Below are 12,933 nucleotides of genomic sequence, written 5' to 3' on the forward strand. Positions count from 1 at the left end.
TGGAACAAATAATATATCACATAGATATATGCACTGTTATATAATAAAATTTAAATATATTTAAAAGTGTTCCTTGTTTCTGCACAGCATTTCTATCATTGCATATTGTCCATGTCAGTAGATACTAAGCATACTTTCTTCATGTTGGGAAGAGAAAAACTGAAGCTTACAGAGGTCAAATGACCTATCCCCAAATTAAGCAACTAACCAATGGAGGATCTGTGACTCCTGCCTATGTTTTTGTGAACCCACAGCTGATATTTCAGTTTTCATTCCAATCCCAAAGAAATGCTATGCCAAAGAATGCTCCAACTACTGTACAACTGTGCCCATCTCACATGCTAGCAAAGTAATGCTCAAATCCTATAAGCTAAGCTTCAACAGTACATTAATTGAGAAATTCCAGGTGTACAAGCTGTGTTTAGATGAGATCAGACACGTTCAGGGTATATGGCTATAGACCAAGCTGGGTTTAAAAAAGGCAGAGGAACCAGAGATCAAATTACCAACATTTTTTGGATCATAGAGAAAACAAAGGAATTCCAGAAAAATATGTACTTCTGCTTCATTGACTATGTTAAAGCCTTTGGCTGTGTGGATCACAACAAATTGTGGAAAATTCTTAAAGAGATAGGAATACCAAACCACCTTATCTGTCTCCTGAGAAACCTGTATGCAGGTCAAGAAGCAACAGTTAGAACTGGACATGGGACAGTGGACTGGTTCAAAATTGGGAAAAGAGTACATCAAGGCTGTAAATTGTCACCCTGCTTATTTAACCTATATGCAGAATATATCATGCAAAATGCCGGGCTGGATGACTCACAAGCTGGAATAAAGATTGCAGGGTGAAATACCAAAAACCTCAGATAGGCAGATGGTACCACTCTAATGGGACTTCCCAGGTGGTGCTAGTGGTAAAGAATCCGCCTAACCAATGCAGGTTAGACATAAGAGACATGAGTTAGATTATTCTTGCCTGAAGAATCCCATGGACAGAGGAGCCTGGCAGGTTGAAGTCCGTAGCATCACATTGAGTCAGATACAACTGAGCAACTTAGCGCATGCGTGAGCACACACACACACACACACACACACACACACACACACACACACCACTCTAGTAGCAGAAAATGAGGAGGAACTAAAGAGCCTCTTGATGAAGGTGAAAGAGGTGAGTGAAAAAGCTGGCTTAAAACTCAACATTCAAAAGACTAAGATCATGGTATCCAGTCCCATCACTTCATGAAGAATAGAAGGGAAAAAGCGTAAGCAGTGGCAGATTTTATTTTCCTGGGCTCCCAAATCACTACACATGGTAACTACAGCCATGATATTCAAAGACACTTCCTCCTTGGAAACAAAGGTGTGACAAACCTGGACAGTGTATTAAAAAAGCAGAGATGTCACTTTGTTGATAAAGATCTGTATAGTCAAAGCTATAGTTTTTCCAATAGACATGTACAGATGTGAAAGGTGGACCATAAAGAAGGCTGAGTGCTAAAGACTTGATGCTTTCAAACTGTGGTGTTGGAGAAGACTCTTTGAGAGTTCCTTGGACTGCAAGCAGATCAAACCAGTCAATCCTAAAGGAAATCAACCCTGAGTATTCACTGGAAGGGCTGATGTTGGAGCTGATGCTCCAATACTTTGGCCACCTGATGCAAAGAGCTGACTCATTGGAAAAAAACCCTGATGTTGGGAAAGATTGAAGGCAGAAAGAGAAGGGGGCAATAGAGGACAAGATGATTGGATGGCATCACCAATTCAATGGACATGAGTTTGAGCAAGCTCCAGGAGATAGTGTAGGACAAGGAAGTCTGGAGTCCATGGGGTAGAAAAAGGCAGATATGAGTTAGTGATTGAACAAAAACTACAACATGATATACAAATATGAATAAATGACACTCTTTAGGGATGTCTAATAGGCATATGGATACTGGAAATCAGTTGCTAAAGGACAAAATCAGCTCAAATGATAAAAAATCTGAGTTGTTAACACAGAGGGACTATGACTGATGAAACACATTTTATTTTATAACTGCCTTATCGGAATAACTTGAAAATGAATCAGATTAGGGCCCAGAAATATGAATTGAACTATCACTGGGTTGCAAAACTGATTTTGCTCTTAACCTTCAAAATGCAGCACACTTTCTAAAGTCACACAGAATAGAAAGCATTTCATTTTCTGTGTCTATTAGGAAGAAATTTATCTTTTGTTTCTCACTGCCCAGTGCCTCACAGCACAGTAGTTACCCCATTATGGTGCTCTTTCTTTTGAAACCATGGGTAATGAGAATGAACTAGATATATTCCATAAAATAGATTTTGTAGATTTAAAAATAAGAATTGCATTTAGCTCATTAAAAAAATCTTTGTGGAAGAATTTCCATTGAAAGAAGCATATTTACAAAACTTATGTGAGAAAAGTAATATGTGAAAATTTTATTATTCCATAAGTACACATAATATGGTTCAGGAATGTTGCAGAGAAAATTATTACATGGACAGAAAGAGTTAATGTGCAATTGAATGTACATCATCTAGCAACATAATGAAACTGTGGAAAGTAATCATTATTTAAAAGTTCATGGCACAGACAAAATGAATAGGGTCATTTTCTTAATGTCTTGGTGGGTTATGAGCCAAATCTTCCCCAAGAATATGAAAAAATGGAAATGAAAAAGTCACTTAGTCTCCTGAAGTTTCTCTCATATGTAACTGCACAATTAGCCAGGGATAAAATCCAATTGTTTCTAAACTACCTGTATCTTTGCACACTAAAATGAAGTATTTCACAGAAACATCTGCTGCCAGCATTGCAAAGGCACTTCCTTTAGTGACTGCCTACTCCAAACCTTCCTTTGTAGATGAGTAAACTGAAGCTCAGAGGGAGTTGACAATTCATCCAAGGCCAAGACTTCAAGCAGAGGAGTGTTTTTGTGTTTGTTCAGTCCTCAGTTGTGTCCAATTCTTTGTGGCCCTATGGACTGTAACCCATCAGGCTCCTCTGCCATGGGATTTTGCAGGCAAGAATACTGGAGTGGGTTGTTATTTTCTCCTCCAGGGGATCTTCCCAACCCAAGGATTGAACTCCCATCTCCTACAGTGGCAGGCAAATTCTTTATCACTAAGCCACTAAGTCCCTAGTGGCTCAGAGGGTAATAAGTCCACCTGCAATGTGGGAGACCTGGTTTCGATCCCTGGGTTGGGAAGATCTCCTGGAGGAGGGCATGGCAACCCACTCTAGTATTCTTGCCTGGAAAATCTCCATGGACAGAGGAGCCTGGTGGGATACAGTCCATTAGGTCACAAAGATTTGGACACTACTGAGTGACTAAGCGCACAAGCTACCTGGGAAGTCTGAGTAGAGTAAGACTTAGGACTAAAAGCCCAATGTTATTTCCAATCCACCACACAAATGTAATATCTATATTTTTAGTGTTACATATTGAATTTTTTCTACCAAATCCTTTGAACTCTGAAATGTTGGTTCCTTAAATGTATTCTTCAACAAAAGCAGATATAACTCAAATTAGTATGTTTGTTTAGTAGGCCCTCTACTTATCTAGCAAGAAGAATGGGCAAAATTGAATTGAATTGAAATAATCAAAAGTTATAAACTATAAGTATGCAAGCTGAGACAGCTGTGACAGCTGTCATCATTTTGTCCTTTGTTCTTTTTTTTTTTTTTTTTTTGTCCTTTGTTCTTGCTGCAATGGAACGTGAGAAGCAGAATGTCATTGCAAGTAACCCAATGAATTTGCAACTGGAAAAAGCCACTGAATTGATTTCATATACTTATAGGAAGCAAATCAGAATGAGATGATCTCATTTGACACTTCTCTTTTGTACTTCTTAATCCTTTTTACAAATTTATCAACAGCACACATTTTAAATTATCCACTCTTTTTCCTCAGAATTCTTTGGAGAAGGAGAAAGTGCAGTCCCACATTTTAATCTATAAAGTGTGGGAGAATTTGGAGAGAACCATTTAACAGTTCCAGTTCACACTTCTGGTTCAAAATGTTATATTATTATAAAACTCTTGAAAGTATCTCTGCCAGTGCAGTTTAGTTCAGTTCAGTCACTCAGTCGTGTCCGACTCTTTGCAACCCCACGAACTGCAGCATGCCAGGCCTCCCTGACCATCACCAACTCCCGGAGTTTACCCAAACTCATGTGCATTGAGTCAGTGATGCCATCTAACCATCTCATCCTCTGCCGTCCCCTTCTCCTCCTGCCCCCAATCCCTCCCAGCATCACAGTCTTTTCCAAGGAGTCAGCTCTTTGGATCAGGTGGCCGAAATATTGGAGTTTCAGCTTCAACATCAGTCCTTCCAATGAACACCCAGGACTGATTTCCTTTAGGATGGACTGGTTGGATCTCCTTGCAGTCGAAGCTACTCTCAAGAGTCTTCTCCAACACCACAATTCAAAAGCATCAATTCTTCAGTACTCAGCTTTTTTTATAGTCCAACTCTCACATCCATACATGACCACGGGAAAAACCCAAGCCTTGACTTGATGGACCTTGTTGGCAAAATACTGTCTCTGCTTTTTAATATACTGTATAGGTTGGTCATAATTTTTCTCCCAAGGAGTAAGCATCTTTTAATTTCGTGGCTGCAGTCACCATCTGCAGTGATTTTGGAGCCCCTCAAAATAAAGTCAACCATTGTTTCCATTGTTTCCCCATCTATTTGCCATGAAGTGATGGGACCGGATGCCATGATCTTAGTTTTCTGAATATTAAGCTACCCCACGTCCAAGGTCAGGGGCAGCATCTTCACTTTGCTGGAGTAACCATGAAGAGATACCCCATGTCCAAGATAAGAGAAACCCAAGTAAGGTGGTAGGTGCTGAGAGAGGGCATCAGAGGGCAGACAGACTGAAAACACAATCATAGACAACTAGCCAATCTGATCACACAGATCACAGCTTGTCTAACTCAATGAAACTAAGCCACCCAAGATGCACGGGTCATGGTGGAGAGGTCTGACAGAATGTGGTCCACTGGAGAAGGGAATGGCTAACCACTTCAGTATTCTTGCCTTGAGAACCCCATGAACAGGATGAAAAGGCAAAAAGATACAACACTGAAAGATCTGTGCCAAATTCTTACTAAAATACTAAGGCATTAAAAAAAAAAAAGGAAAAGTAAAAATAAACAATTCTTAAAAAGTGCAATTTATAATTACTACAAGGTCAGTGAATCTGAATGAAGAAACCCAACTAGTGACATATACATGCTTTTTCCCTGAAATAGAGCAGTTCAAACTGCTTTCCAGGCAGCACTAGTGGTAAAGAACCTGCCTGCCAATGCAGGAGATGTAGGAGTCGTGGGTTCAGTCCTTGGGGCCAGAAGATCCCCTGAAGAAGGGCATGGCAACCAGTATTCTTGCCTGGAGTATCCCATGGACAGAGGAGCCTGGTGGGCTATGGTCCACAGGGTTGGAAAGAGTTGCACATGACTTAAGTGACTTAGCACAGACATGCACAAAGAGGAAGTAGCTTCTGATCTTTGTTTTGGGAAATACTAATTCTAGAGGGAATCACTTCTTATTTGGAGATGAATGAAGGAAAAAATGGGAGGCACATATAAAGCCATTAAAGAACAAAAGACAAGAAACTTAATAATAAAGACTTAGAAAAATATGCTTGCCGGGAGAAATATCAATAACCTCAGATATGCAGATGACACCACCCTTATGGCAGAAAGTGAAGAGGAACTAAAAAGCCTCTTGATGAAAGTAAAAGAGAAGAGTGAAAAAGTTGGCTTTAAGCTCAACATTCAGGAAATGAAGATCATGGCATCCTGTCCCATCACTTCATGGGAAATAGATGGAGAAACAGTGGAAATAGTGTCAGACTTTACTTTTTTGGGCTCCAAAATCACTGCAGATGGTGACTGCAGCCATGAAATTAAACGCTTACACCTTGGAAGAAAAGTTATGACCAACCTAGATAGCATATTCAAAAGCAGAGACACTACTTTGCCGACTAAGGTCCGTCTAGTCAAAGCTATGGTTTTTCCAGTAGTCATGTATGGATGTGAGAGTTGGACTGTGAAGAAGGCTGAGCACTGAAGAATTGATGTTTTTGAACTGTGGTGTTGGAGAAGACTCTTGAGAGTCCCTTGGACTGTAAGGAGATCCAACCAGTCCATTCTGAAGGAGATCAGCCCTGGGATTTCTTTGGAAGGAATGATGCTAAAGCTGAAGCTCCAGTACTTTGGCCACCTCATGCGAAGAGTTGACTGATTGGAAAAGACTTTGATTCTGGGAGGGATTGGGGGCCAGAGGAGAAGGGGACGACAGAGGATGAGATGGCTGAATGGCATCACTGACTTGATGGACTCGAGTCTGAGTGAACTCTGGGAGTTGGTGATGGACAGGGAGGCCTGGCGTGCTGTGATTCATGGGGTCGCAAAGAGTTGGACAAGACTGAGCGACTGAACTGAACTGAACTGAACTGAACTGAAAATTATCTACTACAGGATTCTAATAAGTTTTTAGAAAATAATTTGGAAACTCTTACAGACAATAAGAAAACATGGCATGCTCTCTCTTTCTCTGTCTCTGTCTGTCTGCTCTCTCTGTCTCTCTCTCACTCTCTTTCTCTCTATATATATTCTTGCCAGTACAAATGAGTTTGAAAATTAATGAAAAATGTATTTGATTCACAACCATAACAAAACTATACAATACCTACAAATAAACAAGACAAGAATGTGCAGGATATATGTGAGGTGAACTGCAAACATTGTCTAGGGAAAATAAAAGACATTGTGAAAAATTAGAGATGTGTACATGGTCCTGGATGGCAAGACTCATTATTGTAAGTTTGCCTTTCAAATTAGTTTAAAAGTTTAAGAAAGTAGACATTTTAAAGTGTGATTTGGCAGAATAAATGGCCAAGACTTAGATATAAAAATTTTAAAGCAAAGTAACAAGGGTTCAGGAATTCAACTAGATACTAAAATTCACTTTTAATAGACAATATTTAAACAGTGTTTTACTAGTGCAAATGGAAGAGACATATCAACACCAGTGACCATGACATATGTTTTTGCTTTTCAAATTGATAAAGATTTTGTAAAGGATGATTTATATTGCTGGCACATGTTGAGTAAGATAGCCATCTCATGGACTACATGCCCAAAAAATCATATAGTCTTTCTGGAGTTTAGCTTGACAAAGTATACTGAAAGCGTTACAAATACACATATGATCAGATTCAGGATTTCCAATTCTATAACATGTCCTAAGGAAACTACCAGAGAGAAAACCAAAGATTTTTCTGTAAAGTTATTTGTGTGAACTTTATACATAACAACTAAATAATGTCATAATTGAAATGCCTAATGATAATGTATTATTAAATAAAATATAGTTCCTTCATAGAATGCATTATGTGGACTCCATAATAAATATTAATTGAATAAATGAATTAATATCAGCTCAATAACAGTCATGTTGGAGGAAAATATTTAATGGAATGGGAAAATGATGATTAAATAATACAAAATGAAAAGATAATTATATTAATTATTTAATTAATTATTACTTGTACTACATAAATTATCTTTTATTTGATTGATTATTAACTTGTACTACATAAATAATACATATAATCACAAGAAAAATACACAAAAATTGTGTCTAGTGCATTATTTTGGTAGTCAAGTATTTTATATTTTCTATATTAAAAAAGTTTATATATTAATATGCATTATTTTCATATAAGTTAAAAAATAAATATTTTAAAATTATTCATTCTTTCACATCAACAGATTCTTTTCCTGGATTCTGGTTCATTATTCTGGAACTAATATATATTAGTTTTGGTTTCCTGTCTTTTACTTTGGTTTATAAATAAGACGAATGCATCTTGTGATTAGTCCCAATTTATGGTTACATACCTGGTGTAATTATTAGTAGATCCTTCTCATTTCCTGAAGTGTCCCAACTTGTACAACGAAGTAATAGTTGGTCACTTTATTTATAATAGCACTCTTTTTATCAACATCAACATCCATACCTCCCTTAGGTTCAACATCAGTTCAGGTTTTTAAGGGTGGTGTTTCTCCAACATGGCTTACTGTTGGATACAATTAGCACATAAAAACATTGCTTTAGCATTCAAACTGAGATTTGTCAGCTACAAAATATATGCCTTTCCACTTTTGAAAGCAATTGTAAAGCTTTTCTTGAGAGGCAGACAGGGGTACAAATCCAATAGAAGTCTGATAGTGTTAAAGAAGAGAACAAGCATAAGGGAAACATTCCAGATTTCCCCAGCTGTAGTAAAGGATAACTGAATCCAGGGTAAAGTCTACCTTATATAAAAGTAAATGCAATTTCATGACTGTAAATGCTTTCCTGAGGCCCCGTGGACCATGATATCCTGCCTTTATTGTCCCCTAAGGTGAACAGAGTGATAAGGTAAAAATCTCTTTGCAAGGTAGTAATTGTTCCCATTCCAGGGTAGTATCCACAAAGAAATCTATTTTTCAGTTGTATTCTATGTTTTTTTCTTTTTCACCTTCACACTAACCTCAATGCACTGCTGCCTCTGTTGCATCTTAAATGCAGCAAACTACTATTTTAGCTGATTTTAGCTTTCACTGCCACTTTCTTTCAGCTTTCACTGTGCCATTGCTATCTTTGGGAGTTTTGCTGATAGAAGAGATGATTAGGAAGAATAAAAGCCTAATCATAAAAGTACTCTTTTTCCCAGATCTCTTTATTCAGTGTCCCTTTGCTACACAACATTGGTTACCCTGCTGCTAATTAATAAATAATGAAAAAAAGATTCTTTCATAAAACCAAATTACAGGACATCTTTCAAAAACAGTACCAGTGAGGACTCAAACATTAGGTTAATAAAACTAATTTTTCCTAAGGGTTTCATACAATTTAGGGTAATTATTTTCTTCCATTATTTTCATTTACCTGGCCAGAAACAACTCAGAATGTTCAATGTTGGTAGCTAGTGCAGTATACGGAATGAGAGACTATGATGTAATTATAGGAGCACCCCAGAGTATTCTATTATTTAGCAAACAAAAATAGAACATGCAGCACCTCACATAATTACTGGTCCATCTTCACTAAAGAGCCTTAGTTTCAGTCCCAGTGCTTCCTGTCAGTTCAGAATTATGATTTGCAAGATTGAAAAAGGTCAGTAACTGAATTTCAAAGTGCTGGTGACCTGTTATTCAGGCCTCAGAGATGGTTGTCCTAAGAAGAAGGAATGTGTCTTCTGTAATCCTTCTGTGTTTCTTTTTGGAATTTCTTTAGAGAAGAATGTATAGCAGTATAGAAAAACTTCCATACACATCTGTTCTCACAAAGGCTTTTTTTTTGTACACTAAGTTAAACATACAGGTATTGTTATTGACTAAATGGCTAAAACATAAAAATAAGAAGGAGACATTTACCATCCTAAAATTGTACCAGCATCGAGTCTATGTAGTCAAAGACATTAACATTTGAATATTATTCCTCACAACTCTTCATTTTGATGGTTTATCTTCAGTTAATGACAGTTCAGACATAGTAAATCTGAAATTATTATTCCAGTCATTTGAAACAAAGGGAAGAATCTATGGATGCATTTGCTCCAGGACTATATCCAGAACCTTTTTCATGTAGATTTCTTTCTTAGTCAGAGAAAGGGTGGTATTTCTACCTCTGCCAACAAGAAGGGACTGAGGATCGAACAAGGAAAAGGCTTTCATGAAAACTTGACGGAGGAGAAAAAAAAAAAAAAAAACAGAATGGTGGCACAAATTGATTTTTAAGTATGTCATGATAGAAGAGATCTTTTCTTTTGATTTCTAAGAAACAATACAAGCAGCCTGTTAGTCATAATTTCAGTATGTTTTATAAATCAGTCTGGCTTCCCAATTATTCTTTCATTTAAGGAAACAAAATGAAGATGATAATGCTCTTCACTACTATTTCAAGTTTAAATCAATAACTCAAATTAGCAACATATCTCTTATGAATTGCATCCACTAGTCATTATTTTTTCCCCATGTAACCTAATTTTCCCAGCATCCTCTCTGTTCAAGGTCATTGAGTTTCATGATTATATATTCAGAATTGATGCTGCTGTACTAAACACTGTACTAAACACTATTATTATTATGCTGCTGTACTAAACACTATTATTTTACAAATTAATTCAAATATAGTCTAGGTTTACAATCAAGTTCACCTTCACATTCCAATTTGTTTTGAGAACTATTTAGCCAACAAGATAGTTTATAGTAATCCACCAATAGTGATATGAGTATTAATTGACCAATTAAAATAACAATTTAGGAGAAAACTGAACTGTCTCTGAACCTGACAGCAGAAGGTAGTTGAGCTACCATTGCGATCTACCTTGCATCTCCAAACAGAAAAGAAAAGTATTAAGCAATCACTGTTTATAGCAATAACCTGTAATAAGGTACAGAGCCAACAAGAGGATGGGAGTAGGCCATGGAGATACTATGCTTTCAGGGCACCTCCCCAACACCATCCAAAAATACCTCCCTTAGCCAGTTACTGATTCCTAAAGTTCTGTTATTAGAGAATTTTTCCTTTAGTATAAGATTTTGGAGCCTTTAAAAATACTAATGCTTCTGAATTAAGTCCTGCTTTATGTTTTCTAAGAAGTTATAGTTTGGCATTTCAATGTATTTCTTTTTCTTGAGTATATTCTGTGACAACTAAAGCAAACAGTTCATTCCTCTGCTAGGCATAGCACTGATGTTTTCCAGCTTCACTGAGATATAACTGATGTAACCTTGTGTAAGTTTAAGGTGTAAGGGTGATTATTTGATATATGTTTGTATTACAGAACAATTATCAAAATAAGATTAGTTAACACATCCATCATATCACATAGTTACCATTCTTTGTGTGTGGTGAAAACATTTAAGGTCTATTCTCTTTAAGCTTTATCATCCTGGTAGTGTTAATTACATATTATCCTAAGGAAAGGACTAGGTAGAAAAAGAGAAGTGGAAAAATGTTAAGTACATTGAGATCCAAATAAAGGAGACAAAGTCTAAAAAGTAAATGGGAGATCAGAGATGCCAGAAACAAGCCTAATGTTTACTTACCAAAAAAAAAAAAAAAAAGCCTTTTCTCAAAAGAAGAATCAACAAGTCATTAAGTCATAGGGTGAATTCCATTTTGGGCCAAGTCTAGGCCTATGGATTTGCCTTGAGAATAAGGAAGAGGAACAGATCTAACTCAGACTAAGTACCTAATGCATATAGAGTATTGTGGTTGGAGCTTCATGGTAAAAAGTCTACCCCTCGAGGCAAGATGGAGAGGGACCAATTAGGAAGCTACTGAAATAGTCCCTGACAAAAACAATAAGTCAACAAAGAACAGCAACAGCAACAACAAAACTATGCACAAAATTACAATCTTCTAAATTATGATAATGGTAGTAAACAATTGATTCCAATTTGATCTAACTTGGTGACTGGTTTCATGTAGAGAGATTGAAAAGGAGGAAACAAAGGTGGGTGAAAGGTTTGGTTTGGAAGACTGAGTGACAGGAGCTGGCAACCTTAACCCTATGTGAATTTTAAGAGTCAGTGTGTGCTATCTAGGAAGCAGTGAATTCAGAATTCAACAGATTCAGTTTCAGTTGCCTGTGTGATAGCAATTTGGAGATACCTGGAGTCTAGAAGAAAGATCATAAATTAAGATATAGTTAAAACTTGGGAAATAGGCAATTCATGAAAAAGAATAAAATGAAGACTGTGGTCCAACATCTAGGAAACGTTAAAAAAGGAAGGGCAAAGGAAAGGATCAGTGAAAGAGATTGAGAAAGAGCATACGATGATATAAGAGTAGAGAAGACAGCAATAAATATGATGTAAGCCAAAGGAAGAGCATTTCAGGAAAGAAATGATCTATAGTGACATTTGAGAGAACATTACAAGTAGAGTGATGGGAGCAGAAGCTAGATTTCAATACAATGAGGAGTACTTGAATTGAGAAAAACAGAATAATACTTACTGAAAGCTTATCTGAGAAAGGAATGAGAAAGGTAGGGAAATTGCTAGATGGAAGCTGTTAGGTCAAAAGAATTTTAAAATTTGTTTTTAGCTTTTTTTTTTTTTTTTTTAGTAGAAAATTGGCATTTTAAAAGGAGAAAAGAAAAAGTCTAAGTTGAGTATGTGGGAGAGGAAGAGATAATCAATGGTTTCCAGAGGAATGAGAAGGGAATGGACTTCAAAACACAGGTTGAATGATGTATCTTAATCTGAGACTGGAAGAAAAAAGAAAATGGTTGGTAAATGTGGATACTAATAGCTTGTAGGTAGAAAGTCAGGAAACTGAAAGATTTTCCTAATGAAGTAGAATAGTAATGCTGAGAAGGATGAAGAACGTTTCAAATAGTTTAAAAAATGGTGACAGACTGACTTGTCAACTTAAATCTTCACCTTCCCCTGCATCTGTACATTTGCAATGTCACTGATGAACATAAAAGGTACATTGCTACACCTTGATTTTTTACTTGGCCAGGTTTGGCCTTGTAACTTGCTTTAACCAAAGGAATGGAACATACATAAGTAACAGTATGCCTGTTCTGACCCTATAACTTAAGAGGACTCACATGCTTGTGCTTGCCCTCCTCTCTGTCTGCAATGACCATGAGCATGTCCCAGGATAGCTGTTGACCCTTTAACGTAGGCACTGGAAGGAAACACGTGGGGAAGAACACCTCCAACAGCTATAGTGTTGAAATAGAGACATCCAGCCAACCCAGAGGTTTGTGGGAATAACCTTAAGGCACCAAGTTTAGACAATGATTGTTACCATAACTATGGTGGCAGTATTTAACACATCCAAGGGACTGACCAAAGGTAAGATGACAGATACCTCTTATCTACTCCGAATGAGTTTAGGA

The sequence above is a fragment of the Budorcas taxicolor genome, chromosome X, assembly GCF_023091745.1.
Source record: "Budorcas taxicolor isolate Tak-1 chromosome X, Takin1.1, whole genome shotgun sequence".
Lineage (NCBI taxonomy): Eukaryota > Metazoa > Chordata > Mammalia > Artiodactyla > Bovidae > Budorcas > Budorcas taxicolor.